The 7,987-nt window shown below is 36.2% G+C and overlaps 1 protein-coding gene and 2 long non-coding RNA genes across 11 annotated transcripts in view; 2 read left to right on the top strand and 1 right to left on the bottom strand.

The window, feature by feature from the left end:
* Positions 1-7,987, top strand: part of LOC132058893 (uncharacterized) — a 66,513-nt gene that overhangs the window by 38,772 nt on the left and 19,754 nt on the right. The gene's annotated exons all lie outside the window — the stretch shown is intronic.
* Positions 1,862-2,108, bottom strand: LOC132058903 (uncharacterized). The gene is made up of 2 exons (XR_009415451.1): positions 2,068-2,108; positions 1,862-2,013 (listed from the first exon to the last, which is right to left on the bottom strand). It is a non-coding gene; the product is annotated as an uncharacterized LOC132058903 (long non-coding RNA).
* LOC132058898 (uncharacterized) lies at positions 2,401-4,935 on the top strand. The gene is made up of 3 exons (XR_009415424.1): positions 2,401-3,517; positions 4,254-4,388; positions 4,482-4,935. It is a non-coding gene; the product is annotated as an uncharacterized LOC132058898 (long non-coding RNA).

Here is a 7,987-nt window from a genome sequence, read left to right as displayed (position 1 = left end):
TTCCCTTTTGGGAATGATGGTTCGCCATTGAAAATCTGAATTCCGTCAAATAAAAAGAGGAGGATTCCAAAGACATTGATCCTTATCCTCTTTGGAAACATTGAATCTCAGTGGAAATAATTTTAGACATTTGCCTCCAAGCATAGACCAACTTGGTGCTCTTCGGTGGTTGGACTTATCAGATTGCAAGGGGCTTATAGAGTTCCCTCAGGTGAATGAAGGGTTACGCTCATTGAAAGATCTGAATCTCAGTAATTGCAATATAAAAGATGGAGGACTTCTGGAAGACATCGGATCCTTATCCTCTTTGGTATGGTTGAATCTCAGTGGAAATAATTTCGAGCATTTGCCTCCAAGCATAGCCCAACTTGGTGCTCTTCGCTCCTTGGACTTAAGAGATTGCGAGAGGCTCATAGAGTTCCCTCAGGTGAATGAAGGGTTACGCTTATTGGAAGATCTGAATCTCAGTAATTGCAATATCAAAGATGGAGGACTTCCGGAAGACATTGGATCCTTATCCTCTTTGGAAACATTGAATCTCAGTGGAAATAATTTCGAGCATTTGCCTCCAAGCATAGCCCTACTTGGTGCTCTTTCTTTGTTGGACTTATCAGATTGCAAAAGGCTCATAGAGTTCCCTCAGGTGAATGAAGGGTTACGCTCATTGAAAGATCTAAATCTCAGTAACTGCAATATAAAAAATGGAGGACTTCCGGAAGACATTGGATCCTTATCCTCTTTAAACATTGAATCTCAGTGGAAATAATTTCGAGCATTTGCCTCCAAGCATAGCCCTACTTGGTGCTCTTTCTTTGTTGGACTTATCAGATTGCAAAAGGCTCATAGAGTTCCCTCAAGTGAATGAAGGGTTACGCTCATTGAAAGATTTGAATCTCGGTAACTGCAATATAAAAGATGGAGGACTTCCGGAAGACATTGGATCCTTATCCTCTTTGGAAAGATTGAATCTCAGTGGAAATAATTTCGAGCATTTTCCTCCAAGCATAGACCAACTTGGTGCTCTTCGGTGGTTGGACTTATCAGATTGCAAAAGGCTCATAGAGTTCCCTCAGGTGAATGAAGGGTTACGCTCATTGGAAGATCTGAATCTCAATAACTGCAATATAAAAGATGGAGGACTTCCGGAAGACATTGGATCCTTATCCTCTTTGGAAAGGTTGAATCTCAGTGGAAATAATTTCGAGCATTTGCCTCCAAGCATAGCCCAACTTGGTGCTCTTCGGTGGTTGGACTTATCAGATTGCAAAAGGCTCATAGAGTTCCCTCAGGTGAATGAAGGGTTACGCTCATTGGAATATCTGGATCTCAATAACTGCAATATAAAAGATGGAGGACTTCCGAAAGACATTGGATCCTTATCCTCTTTGGAAAGGTTGAATCTCAGTGGAAATAATTTCAAGCATTTGCCTCCAAGCATAGCCCAACTTGGTGCTCTTCGGTGGTTGGACTTATCAGATTGCAAGGGGCTCATAGAGTTCCCTCAGGTGAATGAAGGGTTACGCTCATTGGAATATCTGGATCTCAGTAACTGCAATATAAAAGATGGAGGACTTCCGGGAGACATTGGATCCTTATCCTCTGCTTCAGATTTCTTGTCACTGAGAGTGTTTAGCACTGGGAAGAATATCCCGAGTTGGCTCCACCGTCGGGGAATTGGTAGAAATGTATCAGTCATTTTGCCTGAAAATTGGTATGCGCGTGATAACTTCTTGGGATTTGCTGTATGTTACTCTGGCAGCTTAATTGACACCACAGTTCACTTGATTCCCTTATGTAATGATGGGATGACGTGGATCACCCAGGAACTTGCCTTATGCAACCATTCAAAATATGATACAGAATCTGCTATTCATTTTTTCTTGGTACCTTTTGCTGGCTTATGGGATACATCAAAGGCAAATGGTAAAACACCAAATGACTATGGGCTTATTAGGTTATCTTTCTCTGGAGAAATGAAGGAGTATGGATTACGTTTGTTGTATAAAGATGATCCTGAGCTTGATGCCTTGTTACAAACGATGGGAAATTATGATGAACCAACGGAACATTGGATTGGGATAAGGAGGAGCATATATGACGATAGTGAACACCATGATGAAGCCAGTTCCTCCTCTTGTAAGAATACATCATATTCTAATATTTGTGGCAACTTTGTCGTTGAGAATCTGCAGCAACAAGTAGAGGCGCCAAGACCTTCACAAACTTTGCAACTCTTTCCCACAAGCACAGGATTTTAGCTTAATATAGGTATGACTTGTTTATACTCTATTCATATTCATTTTGATGTAACAGAACAACTAGACTATTGACCTGAGAACGAGAGTCGCGAAAGAACTTGGGTATGGAATAATTCATTCTTTTTAAATTTCATTTGATATATATTCACACTTCCGTTTGCTGACAAGTAGCTTGTCCAAAAACCAATTACAGATGAATGTAAGTGAAGCAAGAAAATTTTATCAAAATGGGGCCGCAGAATTATCAGTAAGTCGCCTGACATCACAAAGCAAACAGACCAAAGGGGAACTATTTCCAGGAATCGAATGTAGCTCCAGTGTTCGAGCAACTATTCTTCCTTTAGGATGTCGAGCTCAAATACTTTCTCTGCCGCTACCAAGTTCTATTGTAGAAGTGTAGAGTTTATTGATACCAATCCACTGTCAAATCTAGATGTGGTAGAAATAGTCAGCGGATAGGAACTAATTACTGAAACAAGTCAATCTAGCCGGTGGTTTAAGTAGTTCAGAGCAACTCCAGTGTTAAAGGAACAACCGAAAAAAGTACTGGAAGTATGATTTTTGTTATCTCAGAATTGGAGTTGTGTGACATATTAGAGAATTAGAATCAGAGCTATCAAAGGAGATGAACATGTACATGGCTATCAGAAACATTGATGTTGGAAAATGACTGCATCAAATTATTGGATTTTCTAATTCTTTTTTCCCCGGAATCTAGCATTCTTTAGTTCTTCATATTGCTGGCAAAGCTAGAAGGTTACAGTCATTTATCACGGCATTCAGAAGGTCAAAGAGATTTTAATTTTGCTGGAATATTGCGCATTCAGATGATAAAAAAGTCACGAAGGATTTTTTAGTACCAAGTTTCAGATTGACTTTTTTGTTTATATGGTTCATGTGGAAAGATGTATTTTTGGTGGTAAGGTTGTAGTCACTTTATTAACTATATCTGTTCCCATGATCATGTCTTTCTGCAGATGTATACCTAACAATATAAAGATTTTACCGTGTTATCATTGGTAGATGAAGATGCCTTTGAAGTTTATTAACTATACCTGTTCCCAAAGGTAGCGACTGATCCATGGGTTTAAAACTTCTTAATATATTATTTTGATGCTCTCTCTGATTGTTATATTAGAAGTAATCTTGTATTCAACTCTCTCTAGTTCTGACAGGGAGGTCGGGAAAAAGATAAAACAATCAAAGATGCAACGCAACGTTAGACAGTGGAGGAAGCTAGAGAACGAGGGGATGTTAAGGTTTGGTCTCCCTCATGATATCTTTCAGTTCTTTTTTATATTACACCCTCGTTTCATTTTATATGACATGTTTGATTAGTGTGGAATTTAAGAAAAGACCTTACTTTGCACGTACCCAGACCCCACTTGTGGGGATTTCACTTGGTATTTGTTGTTGTTGTACTTTTTGCACGTACCAAAAGTACCCTTTAGAACTGTTGGTTTAAACATGGCATTGACATTTTCTATGACTGTAAGAGCATGTCATTAAGGGTAAAATGGAAAGTTTGAAGTTAAAAGAGTTTTCAAAATAGAAAGGTGTCATTCTTTTTGGAACAAACTAAAAAGAGAGAACACCATATAAAATGGAACAGTGGGAGTACTTCTTTTAAAGGGAAAAACAAGCAACAAAGTCTCTGTGTTAAGTTGTCTATTACATCAGATGAATGACAACATACTAGCTGTGGTAGAGATAAGGGCTCATGACATCTCAATTTCTTGCAAAATATTGAGGCTTGATTTTTAAGCTCTTCCTCAAGACTGAATGCACTAATTCATGATTTTTAAGCTCTTCCTCAAGACTGAATGCACTAATTCATGATTAGATGTTGTGATCGTTTTGAATTAGGAATATGCGATTATTTTGCTGTCTGCTATTTCTTTAACAATGATCTTGATAAAGTCATAACATCTATATTTTTATTACCTATAAATGACTCTACCAAATTTTATTCTGGTTTGGATTACTTTTGCATAGCAAACTGGGAAGATGGTACTTTGAGAACAAAACCGGTAATACTGCCTATGAAGGGCACATGTTTCCTCTGTTTGTAACAGAAGTACAGAACAACTAGACTCTTGGCCTGAGAAAGAGATTCACGAAAGAACTTGGGTATGGAATAATCCATTCTTTTTAAATTTCATTTTAAAATATAATCACATCTTTCGTTTGTTGACAAGTAGCTGGTCCGATAACCAATTGCAGATGAATGTTGAAGAAGCGAGAAAACTTTGCCATAATGGGTGGATGAAGGAGGCTTTGAGCAATTAGTAAGTCACCTCACATCACAAAGTAAAACGGACCAAAGGGGAAATATTCCCAGGAATCTTGTGTAGCTCCAACACTTGAGCTGAAATACTTTCTCCCCACCACCAAGTTCTACTGAAGAAGCATAGTCTCCATTGACATCTATTGTCAAATGTTATATGGTGGAAGCAGCTTGTGAATAGGAGTTAAGTACTGTCAAATGTTACATGGTCAATCCAGCACGCGAAAAGTAGTTCAGAGGAATGAGTTTAGTGAAACTCCAGATTTAGAACCAGTGGCAAATGACATCTGCACATTGGCTTTAGGCTTAAGAAACAAAGTCTTTTGAATAGTCAATATTAGTTGTAATAGCTAGTAGCAAGTTGAATTAACTAGTGGCATATGTAAATACCTTCCCCCGGAACAATTAGGGTGGTACATAGAACGAAGGGTGGTCGATGAACACTTCCGGAGAATTATATTATGTAATAGAAAATTATATAGTGTATATAGATTTTTTTTATTTTTTATTAATGTATGTTAAATCTTGAACAACCTTGACGAAATTTCTATATCGTTACTGGGAGCAGTGATGTTGGAAAATTATTGCATTGAATAGAGGATATTCTGCTAGTTTTTCTATTTCTTTTCTCAAGATCTTTAGCATTCTTTAATTCTTCATCTTGCTAGCAAAAGCTAGAAGGATACAGTCATTTACCATATTAGTTGAAACTCTTATCAAGATCTAAGCACTGAAAAGGTGAAAGAGATTCTAATTTTGTTGGAGAAAAATGCACTCAGAAGATAAAGGGTAGTCCGGTGCACGAAGGATCCGCTTTCTTGCAGGGTTTAGGGCAAGACAACACCTCAAGGGGGTGTGATGTAGGCAATCTACCTAACACAAACATCAATTACCGATTTCATGCCAAAAAACCTATGGACCTATCGGGCACATGTGCTCAACTTTACCGAAACTCTAAGACCTCCAAGTTTTATCAATATACTCCTGACCTTACCCATATATTATTAATGCACTGTTTCAGTTCAAATCATGTATATACATGCAAAAAAGTTTTAATTAGTGTTAATATAATAAATTTCAACTATTTTGAATCCAGTGATTCTAAATTTGAATTAGCGGGAATAGTAACATCATTGGCGGCTAATAAAGTATACACCTACTTAATAAAAGGCACTTATATATATATATATATATACCTACTTAATAAAAGGCACTTATATATATATATATATATATATATTAATTTTAATTTTCCCCTATATGCAGGGATTTGATACTATATTTTAATTTTTACTTAATTGTGCCACAAAGATGGATTTTTTTTATTTTTTATTTTTTGCATCAAATGCTATTACATCTACTTCTTTAATTTAAATTCGTTTTTGCAACTCTTTTTTTTTCTCTCTTTGATAAAGAGCGGACAATACATGTCATGTTCTTTTTTTTTTTTTTTTTTTTTTCACTATTATCTTTTCCTTATAGGTTTCCAAGTTTATGCAACAGGCAGTCATGACTCATGATAATAATTTCCCATTCAATAAGGCAACTTAAATCTTAATTGAAAATGCATGCATTTAACAATTAATTGTGTGTTTTGACGGAAAAGCCCTCGGATTCCCACTTTAGCTGATTTTTCTCTAATACACATTAATGTAATACACAAACGTGGAGTCCAAATTTTTACAGCTATTAAGTCACCGTCTGCTTTCTCTACTCAATCCAGTTGTCTGTTTCTCTTGTCAGTGCTCCTCTATTTTGTCATGCTTCAAAATTGAGCTATTGCCTAAGGTATTTGAGACAATATTGTGAATCTAAGTAAATAATTTTGTATAGTTAAAGAAAGCTTTAGATGAAGTGGGCTGTTTTTTTTTTTTTTAACTAGTATTTATACCGCGCGATGCGCGGCCGATATCAAAAGAAATTAATTATGTAAATGTATTATCTTGTTTGTCTGAATAAATTAAATTAAATAATTTTAATAAAGTTGTATTTGTAATTTTGCTTCCTATACAATGTATTCTAGAACAAAAATTATGAAATCAAGTATGATAAAATTTTGTCGGCGCAAGTGTGTCTACCAAATCAATAAATACATGATACACATTTTCATATATATTTTTATCACTAAACATTAATTAATTATACGGTTTCTCCTTAATTTATAACTTCACAATAATAAATTAATATAATTTACTTCATACACCGAGTGCAGATAAAATTACCATCAAATATACCCTAATAGCTGCACTCAGCTATGAGCTATACGTAATGCTGAAATTCTTTCAATCATTGTAAAATGTTACTTGACAACTGATATCTTTTGTTATGATTTTTTTTTTTTAACTCCCATTAATACTTTGTTATCCTTGTTGCGCATTTTTTTTTTTTTGAAGTAATGAACCTCTACTAATTAACAACCATGAAGAAAATAAGAGCTAGAGAAAACTAGATATTCTATAATCATCAGTAGTTTATAATACACTCTATGATAATATTACAAACGAGGATGCTTTAAGTAATGTAAAAATATAAAAGTCATGAATAAAGTCGTAGGTTATCAACCCCAAATCCTTCACGTTATATATGTATGAACTAAAAGAGTAGCTTTGCCCATCAATCCAAGTATTTTTCTCTTTGGTTTCTTCTTCAAACTTGTCCAACAATACTCGATAGTTCATCACTTCTGGATTTATTGGATCTTTTTAAAGTTGTTGACACTCCACTGTGATGATTCTGCTTAAGGCATTGGTAGGTGCTTGAAACAAAATTCTTCACTACCTTACCATCCTAACCGTGTTGCCTTCCACGTGTCTTCGTTTTTGTTACTTCCACTTTGCTGCTCAGCGAGAGATCTCCATCCTTTGGCCACCTTATCAAAGCATATGTCTAGCATAGCATCCTCATCATCCCCATCGAACATGTCATCGTCACCACCCAAGTCAATATCATAAGCAGTAGGTCATGTTGCTCGTCACTATACGCCTGTGAGACGTGGTATCACTGTGCAAATTTGCTAGGCCAGAGAGGTAACACCAAGCCCTTTATATCCGATTGCTACCAATTGAGTAGTCACCTCGAGTTGCAATTTTTTCTAATGCCGAGACACAAAAACTTGTGCATTATAGTCGAGATTACCTACTCGAAATTGGTGAGCTATTCTCCGTAGTTTTTTCTTTCACTACCACTAATTTGATATTCTTCATCTTCAACCTGTTCTGCCCATGTCTTAGACTTGGACGAAACCTCGTCAATTACCTGAACTAAATCATTATTTAATTGTCCAAGTTGATTCTTGCTTATCTCCGACGAAGTTGAATTATCTTTATGTTGCTTATTTTCCATATTCGACACTCGCAAGCCAAGATCCCATGCATCGTCAAAAACAATTGCATTAGTCTCACCAGCGTTCTTTTTAACAACACGCGCCTTTTGGACCACCGTG

The sequence above is a fragment of the Lycium ferocissimum genome, chromosome 6, assembly GCF_029784015.1.
Source record: "Lycium ferocissimum isolate CSIRO_LF1 chromosome 6, AGI_CSIRO_Lferr_CH_V1, whole genome shotgun sequence".
NCBI classification, from domain to species: domain Eukaryota; kingdom Viridiplantae; phylum Streptophyta; class Magnoliopsida; order Solanales; family Solanaceae; genus Lycium; species Lycium ferocissimum.
The sequence above is the reverse complement of the archived record's forward strand: the minus strand, read 5'-3'. Positions and strand labels throughout refer to the sequence as shown.